General features: G+C 41.5%; 1 long non-coding RNA gene across 1 annotated transcript in view; it reads left to right on the top strand.

The window, feature by feature from the left end:
- LOC141277538 (uncharacterized) overlaps positions 1-14,163 on the top strand; it is a 56,927-nt gene extending 42,764 nt beyond the window's left edge. Inside the window, exons 2-4 of the long non-coding RNA XR_012329104.1 lie at positions 13,176-13,305; positions 13,889-13,951; positions 14,103-14,163. This is a non-coding gene — a long non-coding RNA (uncharacterized lncRNA). The remainder of the gene's footprint in view (positions 1-13,175; positions 13,306-13,888; positions 13,952-14,102) is intronic.
- Positions 14,164-15,752: the final 1,589 nt, after the last annotated feature.

Genomic DNA, 15,752 nt, shown 5'->3' with positions numbered 1-15,752 from the left:
AAAAATGCTTAATGTCAGGCATCCAGCATTAAAACATCAAACAGAATACCTTTACTGCCTGTAAAAATCCCCTGTGCCTCCCCCCACCCCCACTGCCACCCTATTCCTTCCTCCCTAACCCTGTACCTCTCGCAAGCAATGATATTTTTGTGTTTTTACTCTTTGCTTTTTCCAGCATGGCACAGAGTTGAAAGCATATGGTGTGTAGCCTCTTCGGATGGGCTGCTTTCACGTACTAACATGCATTTAAGTTTCCTCCCTGTCTTTTCATGGCTCGATAGCTGATTTCTCTCTCTCTCTCTCCTTTTTAAATACGTCTTTATTGGAGTATAATTGCTTTACAATGGTGTGTTACTTTCTGCTGTATAACAAAGTGAATCAGCTATACATACACATATGTTCCCATATCTCTTGCATCTCCCTCCCTCCCACCCTCCCTATCCCACCCCTCCAGGCGGTCACAAAGCACCGAGCTGATCTCCCTGTGCTATGCGGCTGCTTCCCACTAGCTATCTATTTTACGTTTGGTAGTGTATATATGTCCATGCCTCTCTCTCACTTTGTCACAACTTACCCTTCCCCCTCCCCGTGTCCTCAAGTCCATTCTGTCTATGTCTTTATTCTTGCCTTGTCACTAGGTTCAACAGTATCATTTTTTTTTAGATTCCCTACATATGCGTTAGCATACGGTATTTGTTTTTCTCTTTCTCACTTACTTCACTCTGTGTGACAGACTCTAGGTCCATCCACCTCACTACAAATAATTTTGTTTCTTTTTATGGCTGAGTAATATTCCATTGTATTCCATTATTAGAGAAATGCAAATCAAAACTACAGTGAGGTATCACCTCACACCGGTCAGAATGGCCATCATCAAAAAATCTAGAAACAGTAAATGCTGGAGGGGGTGTGGAGAAAAGGGAACCCTCTTGCACTATTGGTGGGAATGTAAATTGATACAGCCACTGTGGAGAACAGTATGGATGTTCCTTAAAAAACTAAAAACAGAACTACCATACGACCCAGCAATCTCACTGCTGGGCATATACCCTGAGAAAACCGTAATTCAAAAAGACACATGCACCCCAATGTTCATTGCAGCACTATTTACAATAGCCAGGTCATGGAAGCAACCTAAGTGTCCATCGACAGATGAATGGATAAAGAAGATGTAGCTTATTTCTTTGTATCACTCAGTGTTCCATTGGCTGGATGGACCACAGAGCACTTGTCCATCACCTGTTGAAGGGCATCCTGGTTGCCAATTCCATTTTAAGGCAGGTAAAGCTTTTACTGCATCTCCTCCCTGCTGCTCTGTCTACTTTATTACTTCTTCCTTGGCTGCCTAGAAACATTTCAGGCCCCTAATTTTTCTGTCCTTTCCTAACATATTCATATGTTATAAACATAAGAATCTAAGTTGTAGGATAGGATTAAAAATAATAACGATCTTCCCAATAATAGCTAAAAATCACCTTCCCCAACTGCCCATCCTTCTCTAGGTGGTTGAAAGAGGAGAAATCTTCACTGTTAGAAAGTGATAGAAATACGAGATACTTCTCTCCACCTCAGCTCTAGCTAATGGTTTTAAAAGGGGTTGTTTTGGGAATACTACTCAGCCATAAAAAAGAATGAAATCATGCCATTTGCAGCAACATGGAAGGACCTAGAGGTGATCATACTAAGTGAAATAAGTCAAAGAGAAAGACAAATACCATATGATATCGCTTATATGTGGAATCTAAAATAATGATAGAAATGAACTTACAAAACAGAAATAATAATATCAATGAACTTATTTACAAGACAAAAATATACTCACAGACATAGAAAACAAATTTATGGTTACCAAAGGGGAAAGGTAAATTAAGCCTTTGGGATTAGCTGATACACACCACTATATATAAAATAGACATACAACAAGGACCTACTGTAGAACACACAGAACCTTATTAAATATCTTGTCATAACCTATAATGGAAATAATTTGAAAAAGTGTGTGTTTGTATGTGTATATATAACTGAATCACTTTGCTGTATACCGGAAACTAACACAACATTGTAAATCAAATATACTTCAGTTTTTTTTTTAAAAAAAGGTTGCTTTTAGTTATCCTAAAAATGAGTGTTTTATTATTGTGAGTCCACTGAGATTCTGGTCCTGAGTACTTTCTCAGTTCATATCAAGAGCCTGCTGCTGGAGCATACTGGAATCTCACTCTAAGAGTGACAATTATCCTGATCTTTTAAAAAGAAGATATGTTTGGTGTCCGTGTCATTTAACGTTTTAGGGATCATAGTCGAGGCCCTGATGGTTCTGCGTGTGCGTCTTCAGTACACTGGTAGAGAGGAAAAAAAAAAGGATGAGAAACAATTGAAGTCACGGTGATTAATTCCGCATGTGTACGGCAATTTTAGAAATGCCTGCTGGGGAAGCAAAGGGAAGCGCTTAGCTCCTGTACTGGGGAAGCGGCTTTCTGAATTGCCCGTCTTTGGGGATGGGGGAAGTCTGCAGGCTGGCAATGGAAATGTTTCTGTATTCTCATAAAGTAATACATGAGCTGTCATCATTAGAGCCAGGAAAGGGCTGGCCCATGAAACAGAATCAGTAAGAAAAGAGCATGAGAGCCTGTCCGGGACTAATGCAGCTGACAGATTAAAGATACTCCATCATGGTAGTTTACTAGTACACCTGGATTCTCTTCATTAAAAAGGCATTTATCTAATGATCCATTGCAAGCTATTACCAGAAACGGAGAATGGTGTTATTGATGGAAAGAGGATTGAAAGGCATTGAAGAAGGAGGATTTCCTCACTGCAATAAACCTGGATGAAGTATTGACCTTTAAAGCAAAACTGTTGGCTTTGCAGTTTGCACCGGGCTGTCAAGATTAGTTATGGAGGGAATTATTTAGCCAAATTCCCCGCACTCTGCGTGAATGAAGTCAAGACGTTTATTTCTTTTATCAAGTAATTTTTATACAAAACAGTAGTTCCATGATTGGGATAATGCTGAAAGAAAAGTCCTTGTTATTGAACAAGGCGATAGGATTACTGTGAGAAAATCCATCCCCCATTTGGTACCTTGTTCTAGAATATGTCAGTGTGTCTGATTAAAATGACCGGTTGCGGTTGTGAAAATTATCTCACTCTTTTCAACCACCACTGGGAGGGCGGGACAGACTCTATGCACCAAACTAATTCATAATATTCCTAGTTGTTGTTGGATGAGTAAACAGTTCTGGGGAAAATAATTACCAAATGCCCTTGTGGTAACGAGTACACTTAGAAAAATGTACAGAGAAGTTAGAAAATAGGACAAAGGGACAGAATTAGACATCTAAAATTAGGTTACAAACTTTAAAATGTATTGTTGTCTGAGTATCTGTTGCTTCACTCCTATATACAGGCTACAACATAATATTCTTCCAAGGTATTTAAAACCACACAAGCTTGCTACAATGTACATGAACATCTAGCAACTGTTAGGTTTGAGTGTGTTCACTATATCAGGTCAACATAAGGAATATCTATGTGCATTATGTATACATTGTCTGGAAATTGTATATATGTTTTAGTTTAGCAGTGACAATTTTTCTAGCACCTCCACTGTGATTGTTCATAATATGTATTTAAAACAGAGAAAGCACTGTGCTCAGTGAAAGAAGCCCGTCCTAAAAGACACAATGTGTGTGATTCCGTTTATGTGGAATGCCTTGTAAACATATGAAAATCTATAGAGACAGAAAGCAGATTGGTGGTTATAGTCTGGGACGGAGGGTGGGGAGGGATTGCTAATGGGTAAAAGATGTGCTTCTAGGGTGATGAAAATGTTCTGGGATAGACGGTGGGGATGTTTGCACAACTCTGAATATACTAAGAAACCACTGCACTGTACACTTTAAAGAGTGTATTTTTGGGGGCTTCCCTGGTGGCGCAGTGGTTGAGAGTCCGCCTGCCGATGCAGGGGATGCGGGTTCGTGCCCCGGTCCGGGAAGATCCCACATGCCGCAGAGTGGCTGGGCCCGTGAGCCATGGCCGCTGAGCCTGCGCCTCCGGAGCCTGTGCTCCGCAATGGGAGAGGCCACAACAGTGAGAGGCCCGCATACCGCAAAAAAAAAAAAAAGTGTATTTTTAAAAAATTTTATTTTATTGAGCTATAGTTGATTTACAATGTTGTGTTAATTCCTGCTGTACAGCAAATTGATTGTTATACATAAATATATGCATCTTTTGTATTCTTTTCAATTATGGTTTATCACAGGGTATTGAATAGAGTTCCCAGCGGTCTACAGTAGCACCTTGTTGTTTATCCATTCTCTTTATAATAGTTTGCATCTGCGAATCCCAAACTCCCACTCTATCCCTCCCCCGACCCCTTCCCCCTTGGAAACCACAAGTCTGTTTTCTATATCTGTGAGTCTGTTTCTGTTTTATAGATAAGTACATTTTTGTCATATTTTAGATTCCACATAGAAGTGATAACACGGTATTTCTCTTTCTGTCTGACTTACTTCGCTCAGTATGATCATCTCTAGGTCCATCCATGTTGCTGCAAATGGCACTATTTCATCCTTTTTTATGGCTGAGTAATATTCCACTGTATATATGTACCACATCTTCTTTATCCATTCCTCTGTTGTTGGACATTTGGGTAGCTTCCATGGCTTGGCTATTGTGAATAGTAAGAGTGCATTTCATGATATGTGAATTACATCTCAAAAAAGCTGTTAAAAAAACATGACAGGATTTGTAGCTAGTACCAACCCTGGGTACAGTGCCTGCATGTTTACACAGCTCCATCTCGTCAGGTGGAAACCAACACTAGTGCCTGTATGTTACCGCAAAGCCGTCAAAACCCAACATTCTTGGTTTTGGGTCTGCAAAGTGTGGTCTTTCAAATAAGCAGCATCAGCATTTTGTGCTGGGGGGCGGGGGGGAGGGTCATTGCAGAATCTCAGGTCCTGAATCAGAATCTGCAGTTTAGCAAAATTTCAGAGGGATGGTCTGCATGTTCACACGGATGTGGAGAGAAAGCACTGAGAGGTACCCTGTGTCATCCAGGAATTGTTGGGTTGGATTATCTGCTTCTGATCAGAACACATGTCTTTTCGGTTAATGTTTGAGCTAAATGAATGTCCTTGATGGAAACAGAACTGCTTTTGTCTTGGGACCCCAGGCCCAGAATTGTTCTGTCAATTGTATGTCGGAGCTGGACTCAACGTTGCAGGCAAGGTAGGTGGGTGACAAAATGACCGGATGAGTGACAAAATAAGTCTTAGGAAGCCAACAGTGCCCCTTTGCTATAAAAATGCCATGTGATCCATAGAATGGCGTGTGTAACCACAGGGTCACTGTTAGAAATGTGCATCTTAAAAGACACAATTTCGAGCAAAATATTAAAAGGAGCTACTCCCAATGAATTCCAGTATATGCCTGAAGACACATTATCCAATTTAGAGACTGTAAAAGTACAACCATGAACTTAGAGTACAATAAGCTTAGGACACGTTAGTGGTTTCTGTCTTCAGTGTGTGTGAATTTGACAAATTTCAGTATTTATGAATCTCCATCTTCGCCCTCCTTCATTCAAAAAGAGTTGTGATCAAAGAAATGGGGTAGGTAAAAATGTTCCGTAAGTCCGACACTACTTCATACTGAACTGATGGTCTCTCCGTGGAAAACACTTCAGTGATATTGTGATCAGTTTGAAAATGTTTCTGCTTCTACTCCTAAATCCAAGCTCAGGCAGTCTTGTTTCTGTATGTGTGATAATTTGCATTAGGAAGTATTGTCTTAAAATTTATTTTTTCTAAGGTTGATTGCCTCATCTTTCATGGTGCTGTCGTGCTGTCTGGCATTTGACTTTCTTAGCTAGCTGGTGGTTTGGCTTTGCCAAAGAGAAAAACCGGTTAAATAAAACCGTAAAATCTCAGAGTTGCTTTATTTATTCAATAGTTATTAAATCTTAGTGTTGCAAAGATTTAAGAAAGGGTGTCACCACCCCTTTTTAAAGCTGGAACAATTTGCCCAGTGACCTTTGTCACACCATGAGCTCCAATTCCTTCATTCTGACGTTTTCTTCTGCCACGATGTCATGCATTTTATACTTACTATCTGTTTGAAGTTGCCAATTGGCTTTATGGGAGAGGTCTTGCATGTATCACCTCTATAAACGCCTTATTATAACTTATCTTTAATTGAAGTATAGTCGGTGTACAATATTATATAAGTTTCAGGTAAACAATACAGTGATTCACAATTTTTAAAGGTTATACTCCATTCGTAGTTAGCGTAAAATATTGGCTGTATTCCCCGTGCTGTGCATTATACCTGCGTAAGTTATTTTATACATAGTCATTTGTATCTCTTAGTCCCCTAAACTTTTTTTTTAACAGCACCATTTTACTTATTCCTGAATATAATAAGCCCATATTCATGATGCCTCCAAGTACTGGGAAAGCACAAATGCTCTGAACGCTAAATGTGGTTTTATATAATATGAAGTAATATGTGCGATGGTTTCATTCATTCACTCTGCCAGAAATAGTTACTGAGAACACAGCAGGCACTGGAGTTTATGCTCCATGCTGAGAATTGACAGGGAAATATAAAGGACAAAAATCTCTTCCGTTTTAAACATGAATCCAGATAAAAACATCAAGGGATCTTCTTGGAAAAATAGATAAGATTAACATATTTGTTTTAAAAAATCTAAATATTACAGATATATGCCCCAGAGTGGAATTACTGGGTCATATGATAGTTGTATTTTTAGTTTTTTGAGAAACTTCCATACTGTTCTCCCTAGTGGTTATAGCAATTTACATTCCCACCAGCAGGGTACGAGGGTTCCCTTTCCTCTACATCCTCGCCAACATGTTGTGTTCTTTTTCATGCTAGCCTTTCTGACAGATGCGAGGTGATATCTCATTGTGGTTCTCATTTGCATTTCCCTGATGATTAGCGATGGTGAGCATCTTTCCACGTGCCAGTTGGCCATCTGCATTTCCTCTTTGGAAAACTGTATATTCAGTTGTTCTGCCCATTTTTCAATTGGGTTGTGTGGTTTTTTTTTTTTTGATGTGGAGTTGTAGCAATATGAGCTGTTTATATGTGTTGGATATTAATCCCTTACAGGTCATATCATTTGCAAATATTTCCTCCCATTCTGTAGGTTGTCTTTTCATTTTGTTGATGGTTTCCTTTGCTGTGCAAAAGCTTTTAAAACACCAATTTGAAAAGATACTACCTCAATGTTTATAGCAGCATTATTTACAAAAGCAGCATTAATTACAAGACATGGAGGCAACCTAAGTGTCCATCAACAGATGACTGATATAGATGATGTGGTATATATAAATATACAATGAAATAAGTCACAAAGAGAAACAAAATTTTGCCATTTGCAGCAATTTGGATGGACTTGGAGGGTACTATGTAAAATGAAATAAGTCAGACAAAGAAGTAGTATATGATAATCAGTTATATGTGGAATCTAAAAAATACAACAAACTAGTGAATATAACAGAGAAGGAAACTCACAGATATAGAGAACAAACTAGTGGTTCCCAGTGGGGAGGGGGGCGGAGCAAGATAGGGGTGCAGCAGTGGGAGGTATAAGTGGGTGTAAGACAGGCTCAGGATGTATTTTACAATACGGGGAAATAAAGGCAATATTTGCTAATAACTGCAAATGGACAGAAACCTTTAAAAAACTATTAAAATTTTAAATGAAAAAACTAAAACATTTAAAAAATTAATATGCAGAAAATAAATACAGAAAATGGAACATCTTCCAGTGCTCTCCCTACACATGTAAAGCTTTTTTTTTTAAAATTAATTTAAGTTTGGCTGCAGTGGGTCTTCGTTGCTGCACACGGGCTTTCTCTAGTTGCGGCGGGCAGGGGCTACTCTTCATTGCGGTGCGCGGGCTTCTCATTGCGGTGGCTTCTCTTGTTCCGGAGCACGGGCTCTAGGCACATGGGCTCAGTAGTTGTGGCTCACGAGCTCTAGAGCGCAGGCTCAGTAGTTGTGGTGCATGGGCTTAGCTGCTCCGTGGCATGTGGGATCTTCCTGGACCAGGGCTCAAGCCTGTGTCCCCTGCCTTGGCAGGTAGATTCTTAACCACTGCGCCACCAGGGAAGGCCCACGTGTACAGCTTTTTGCAACAGAACACCATTCTACTCTGTCTCTATGAATATGACTGCCCTAGGTTCTATATAAGTGCAGTCATATAGTATTTGTCTTTTTGCTTTTCTGGGGTTGCCCGTTTTCACTGAGCAGCAAATCCACAAGGGTGACCCATGTTGTAGCATGGCGGGATGTCCTGCCTTTTTAAGGCTGAATCGTAGGTATGGACCACATTCCCTCGTGTAGATGGACCACGTTTTGTTTATCCATTCATCCACTGATAGACGCATGGGTATAAAAGTGTTTGTTAGAGCCCTGCCTTCGGTTCTTTGGGGGTATTAACCAAGGACTGAAATTTCTGGGACTTAGGAAACTCTGTTTAACTTTTTTAGGGAACTGCAATACTGTTTGAAATTTAAGGTTTTAAGAAAGTTTAAGGCAGGAAAGTTATGCACTGGAAAAAAAAAGAAAAAGAAAAAAAGCACAACCTAAAAGTTGACGATTATGTTTTACTTGGTGGACATTCTGAGGACTTCAAGCCCAGGACACAGCATCTCAGATAACACTAAGAAAGTGTTCTGAAGAGGTGAGGGAGGATCCAGGATATATAGGCGGTTTTGCAACAAAGATCGGGTAGTCAAAATCAAAAAGATTACTGTGAATGAGAGAAAACCAGTTATCTCAAGTTAAGCAATTTACATAGCTTCTCTAGGTATGGGGAGATGCAAAGTCTGGGCTCACTGAAATCGTTCCTTCGATCTGCACCTCAGCTATCTGGGGCCAGCATCCTGTGTCTTCTGCATCCCGAGTCTGCTCTGTGCACTTGTTGGAGTTGGCTGCAGTGGTGGGCATTTCCAACCTGAGTTCCCTCAGGGCTGATCGTCAGGGTGGCTGTGATGTAGTGGCTTGACGGCTACAACATCCTTTGTTTACTGATACTGTAACCAAAAGTGGGGTCCAGCTGCTCGCCGGTCCAAAGCCAAAAAAGAAGCAAGGTTGGTGGAAAGGAAAGTTTGCTTTATTTTCGGTGCTGGCAACCAGGGGGAACTCCGCCCCCCGCCTGACAATCAGGGGGCAAGAGCTCTTATAGACAGAGGGAGGGGGCTATGTGCAGAAACAGCGATGTCAGCTCAGACCGTCATCTTGAAATTGGTCCTTGGTGGTCTGACCAGAGTCATCTTGATTGTTTTAGGTACAGTTAGCCTTCAGTTCCAGGGTTGGTTGTTCCCATTTCCTTGAGGCCAGTTCTCAGAATTGTGGCAGCCTGTGTCACGGCTACAGCCTGGTCATCATGTAGTTCACGTCTTCCGCCTGGTGGGGTTTCAGTATCTACAAGACAGCTCACAGGACGTGGCTCAGAATATTATCGATAGCCCTTGAGGAGGAACTAAAGGTCTTTGACTTTGCGTAATGACTAAGCTATTATTATTTAGCGTTGTTGGACTGTTGTCCTTTGTTTCTGTATTTTCTCACTTCTCTGATCAAACTTATTCTTTGGCCAGAGTTTTTCTACAGACAAAAAGGCAGGGGGAAGACATGGGGGGCAAGGACCACAGCGTCCTGCTCCGTTTCAATATGGCAGGCAGTGTTGCTGCTCTGATAATCATTAAAAAAATTTTTTTATTGGAGTCTAGTTGATTTACAATGTTGTGTTAGTTTCAGGGGTACAGCAAAGTGACTCAGTTATACATATATCCACTCTTTTTTAAGATTATTTTCCTATATAGGCCATTACAGAGTATTGAGTAGAGTTCCCTCTGCTATACAGTAGGTCCTTATTAGTTATCTATTTTATGTATAGTAGTGTGTATATGTCAATCCCAATCTCCCAATCTCCCAATTCACCTTTCTCCCCCGGTAACCATAAGTTTGTTTTCTACATCTGTGACTTTCCTTTTGTTTTGTAAATAAGTTCATTTGTACCCTTTTTCCTTACTTTCCACATATAATAAGTGATATCATATGACATTTGTCTTTCTCTGTCTGACTTACTTCACTCAGTATGATCATCTCTAGGTCCATCCATGTTGCTGCAAATGGCATTATTTCATTCTCTTTTATGGCTGAGTAATGTTCCATTGTGTATCTATGGACCACATCTTCTCTATCCATCCATTGATGGACATTTAGGTTGTTTCCATGTCTATTGTAAATAGTGCTGCAGTGAACATTGGGGTGCATGACTCTTTTTGAATTATGGTTTTCTCTGGGTACATGGCCGAGAGTGCGATTGCTGGGTCATATGGTAGCTCTATTGTTAGTTTTTTTGAGGAACCTTCTACTGTTCTCCGTAGTGGCTGCACCAGTTTACATTCAGTTGTGCTTCTTTACAAGAGTGAATCTTCACAAGATTCTGGTATCACTCATGGCTGTTTCTGTGCTCTGTGCTCTTACTGGCTGGACGATTTATTTCATAAGAGGAATCACTGCCCGTCTGCGGCACTGCTTCCTCTCACACGACTCTGTACACCCTGTTGTGGCTGTTCAGTGGGCAGTGCGAGACCAGGGTGCCGCACATCTTCTGGAAGCAGGATTCCTGAGATGTGACGTCTAATTCTTGATGCCTCCTACGTCCAGCCAGACATGAGTCTCCTGACATTCAGCAGATGTCTTGCAAATCAAGTCACGGGATTCTTCTGTGTTTCTTAATGCGTCCTCCTCTGATGTAACATTTAGGAATTCTATTTGAGGTCTTGGTCTTGCTGATCACCACCCAGGGACGCGTTTCGAATGAGTGCAGCACGTCCGACAGGGCCATGCATGGAATAATCCTCAGTGTCAGCTCTAATTTTGAAATATGTTTCATATTCCTACTCTGCTTTTCGTCACTTTGTGTTAAACGTTACCAACTATATTGTGGTCATAGCTTTTACTTAAAAACGTGGGTATATTGTTGAGGAAGTTTTCTCTTTTCCGTGTTTCCATGGCTCCTGGGGAGTAGCAGTCATGGAACCCCATCGAAATTCTATGAAGCCTTAGCCTTTTGCTATAGCCTGTGGACCTCTCAAGGGCAAAGATCCCTGACCACTTCTTTCCCTAATTCCATTTTCAGCAGAAAGCCTTAGAAGTGGAAGGTACTTAATCCACATTGAGTGCATGAAGGAAAGAAGGAAGAGATAGAAGGGGGAGAGAAGGAAGGAGAGAAGGAAGGGAAAAGAGAGGTGTTTCTTGAGCAGTGTCAGGCAAGTGACAAAGCATTCAGGAAGGTGAAGTGTTTCCCTTTTCCTAAGTCATATAATTAAGCTTGCTGGAAACAATCCCGCCGTGATTCAGCCCAGCGAGCCTCAGAACATCTTCATACCGTGTATCCCCTGAAAAGAGTGGCCAGATCTCACCTACCAATCCCTTCTTCCCCATGTCCCTAAACGGAGTCACTGATTTTTAGAAAGGGTGGGTTTGACTGTCCAGTTGATGGGAGATTTCCAATCAGGAGCAGCTCTAGCCTTTCGGCTTATGGACTCCAGAATTCATCTCGAAGGCGTGGGATTGGTGATCTGTGTGACTGATGTGAGCTCAAGTTAATGACTGACCCAGGAGACATAGATGACCCCCCCCCTTGCTACCCTACACCTGGCCTCTTCTTGGATTTTTCTGCTTCCAGTTCATGGGGAGACTAAAGTACACCAGGGAACTCTATGCTACACCTGGTGTGTCCACAGGTAAATGATGACCTGTGATATCCCAAATCCCACCTCTCAGCAAGGACCCCTTCACCTGTCAACCCCTGCTGGGCCCACCGAGTCAGCCAGATAAATCTCTGTACCTTCCTCTCAACTTTTCTATGAAACAAAAACTACTCATAGACTCTCTTCAGAAGAGAAGTGCAGGGCTTCCCTGGTGGCGCAATGGTTGAGAGTCTGCCTGCTGATGCAGGGGACACAGGTTCGTGCCCTGGTCCGGGAAGATCCCACATGCTGCGGAGCGGCTGGGCCCGTGAGCCATGGCCGCTGAGCCTGCACGTCCGGAGCCTGTGCTCCGCAACGGAAGAGGCCACGGCAGTGAGAGGCCTGTGTACTGCCAAAAAGAAAAAAAAAAAAAGAAGAGAAGTACAACAAAATCAAATGCTTTACCAAAAAAATACAAAGGGTATAATTTTAGACATTGGAATGAATTTATATGCCCAAAGCTTATCATTGTGACATTTTTCCCTAAAATTACCTGTTATTCATAGTTAAGTGAGTAGTTTATTTTGGTTTTTTTTTTTTTTTTTTTGCGGTATGCGGGCCTCTCACTGCTGTGGCCTCTCCCGTTGCAGAGCACAGGCTCCGGACATGCAGGCTCAGCGGCCATGGCTCATAGGCCCAACCGCTCCACGGCATGTGGGATCTTCCCGGACCGGGGCACGAACCCGCGTCCCCTGCATCGGCAGGCAGACTCTCAACCACTGCGCCACCAGGGAAGCCCAAAGTGAGTAGTTTATATATTAGCATATTTATTATAAATAGTCTCTGGTCCCAGCCTGGAAAATTCCATTGATAGAATTGTCCTGTGGCAATAGTATCATAAAGCAGTTCTGAAATTGTAATAACATTTTGGAAACTTAAGTTTTGACCAGAATTAATGGTTATGTTAAAATTTACAGTGAAATCATTGTTACGTTATGATTTAGCATTAAAAAAAACAAAATAAACCCTGTGTTTCATGTCAGGTTTGGTTTCATGATCAAAGCCTGAAACACCAAATTAAAGGTCATTCTACAATATTTGTGACACTGTCTCAAGCCAGAAGTATAAATTGAAGGCTTCTCAAGAAGGAGCAGAATCTGATTAGGAAAAAAAAAGCCGTTAAAAGTTCAAGACAATCTCAAATGAAATTCCTGACAGAAGATTTCTTAGAAGTCAGTTAAATTTTACTGTCTATATTATCATCTTTATAGGAGTTGGAAAACCTCTAGAGAAGTGAATTAGAGTTGATTCTTTGGCTTGTAATAAAATAATTTACCTAAGGGGATGTCTTCAAAATGATTTTTAAAGTAAAAATCATAAAAGAAAAATAAACCCAGGGAGATTGTCTACATCATTTTTTTTTCTTTTTTTCCCAAGGAATTATATAACTAATGCTGCTTCATAAACCTGGGATCTGTCACTTGCTAACTTGAGCCCTTCCCTGGAGAGATCAGTGGATTTGTTCTCTGCTGAAGATACGCCAATTGCAGTCCACAGCGAGCGAGTCGTAAGTCTGCCTTCTCATATGGCAAAAACACCATTCGCCAATGTTCTTCCCTACACACGGTGGTCCAAACCCCATAACCTTTTCCCTGAATGGAGCTCACATCACCCATTCACACAGTCATTATCTAAACAGCCCAAATCCCAGTGATTTATGGGTTCTGCTGCAGCAGGGCTAAAATGGAAATGTAGATGATATCTCATTGTCAGGTTCAGAGCTGGCACTGTGGGTCTAAACTGATTCTTGACTGTTCGTTGCCTTGCCAACAGGTAACGCTGCACTTTGTCTCTCCCTGCAGCCACAGAAACGGAGGAACAGATTTGTCTCTTGAATGCGTTAGGTCTCCCTTGATACCTTTTCCCAGAATATGACTGTGTTTTCCTCTGCAAGTCATGGTGAAAAAAAATCTTTTGTTTAACAGTTGGGCTATATGTAGTGGTATCCCTGGATTCACGGATACCCATACTGTGAGGGAATAAATATTCATTTATTGGGGAGTTTCTATGAAAACTCACAGAATCGTTTATATGACTAGTTCTTTTACAGTGATTTGTGAATTGTGCATTCTTGGCTTCTTGCATTTAAGGTTGAAAAGAGATGCCAGCTGACCTTGAACATGCTTGGTGTCTACACCCGTATTTATAGTGAGGTGAGGGGGGGTTCACCAAGGACCCTGACATGGAATACTTTCTCCCCAAGTTTCTCTCTCTCCGCATCCTATTAACTGCATGGTGTTGACAGTGAGCTCAAATAGTCTCATTTCTGTGTTTCTTCTTGTTTATTCTCTGCCTCTGACCCAGAATATAAACACCATGAGTCCAGAGATTTGTGTATCTGCCTGTTCAAGTATGTAACCCCTGGTAAGTAGTGGGTACACAATAAATATGTGTTGGTTGGATAAAAGAAAAACATATATATAGTTATCCATATATAATACATTTTATAAAACATCTTTATTGGAGTATAATTTCTTTACAATGTGTTAGTTTCTGCTGTATAACGAAGTGAATCAGCTATATGTATACTCATATCCCCATATCCCCTCCCTCTTGCGTCTCCCTCCTACCCTCTCTCATATATATTATATACTAATAAGTGATATATTTTATATGTAAATAGTAATGTATAATGCATAATCAATGTATTGTGTTTATAATTAAATTAATAACATTTATTATCATACATATATGACAAAAAAATAAGACAATGTTAAAAGGGCATGGGTTCAATGAATCAGAAACACACACAAGAGTAGTTTCAAAACAAATTACTTTAAGAATATTCTTAACCTAATAATATATAATAATATCTAGCTGTCTATCTAGTTATCTATTTATCTAGAGAGAGATTGGATGTTTTCATTCCCCCTGCCACCCAATGTGATGGTATTAGGAGGTGGGGTCTTTGAAAGGTGATGAGGTCATGATGGTGGAGCCCCCATGAATGGGATTAGTGCCCTTATAGAAGATGCCACAGAGCTTCCTTGCACCTTGCTCCATGTGAGGACACAGCAAGAAGATGCCGTCTACAAACCAGGAAGAGGATCCTTACGAGACACTGAATCTGCCAGCTGTTGGATGTTGGACGCCCAGCTTCCAGAACTGTGAGAAATTAGCATCTGTGTTCTGTAACACCTGCACCCACCCCCCTGCCAGTCTGTGATTTTCTGTTACAGCAGCCTGTATGGACAAAGACATATATAAAGTAGGTGGGGGGTTTCCCTGGTGGTGCAATGGTTAAGAATCCGCCTGCCAGTGCAGGGGACATGGGTTCAAGCCCTGGTCCGGGAAGATCCCACATGCCGCAGAGCCACTAAGCCCGTGCACCACAACTACTGAGCCTGCGCTCTAGAGCCTGCGAGCCACAACTACTGAGCCCACGTGCCACAACTACTGAAGCCTGCATGCCTAGAGCTCTGCAACGAGAAGCTCCTGCAATGAGAAGCCCACGCACCGCAACGAAGAGTAGCCCCTGCTCGCCGCAATTAGAGAAAGCCTGCATTCAGCAACGAAGACCCAAAGCAGCCAAAAATAAATAAATAAATCTATTAAAATAATAAATAAAGTAGGTGGTAGTGGTTAGCAATATATTGACAACTTTAATGATTTCACAGATAACAGAATAAAGTAGAACTACCTCAAAAAAACCAACTGTGAGGGGCTTCCCTGGTGGCGCAGTGGTTGAGAGTCTGCCTGCCGATGCAGGGGACGTGGGTTTGTGCCCTGGTCCGGGAGGATCCCACATGCTGCAGAGCGGCTGGGCCCGTGAGCCATGGCCGCTGAGCCTATGCATCCGGAGCCTGTGCTCTGCAACGGGAGAGGCCACAACAGTGAGAGGCCCGCATACTGCCAAAAAAACAAAAACAAAACAAAACCAACTGTGGCCATACAGACAGACATTACAAGGGAATATTAATAACATCAAAGGATAGATCATAGAAAATGGACATA

The sequence above is a fragment of the Tursiops truncatus genome, chromosome X (assembly GCF_011762595.2).
Source record: "Tursiops truncatus isolate mTurTru1 chromosome X, mTurTru1.mat.Y, whole genome shotgun sequence".
Classification (NCBI taxonomy): Eukaryota; Metazoa; Chordata; class Mammalia; order Artiodactyla; family Delphinidae; genus Tursiops; species Tursiops truncatus.
This window is presented reverse-complemented; position numbering and strand designations above follow the sequence as displayed.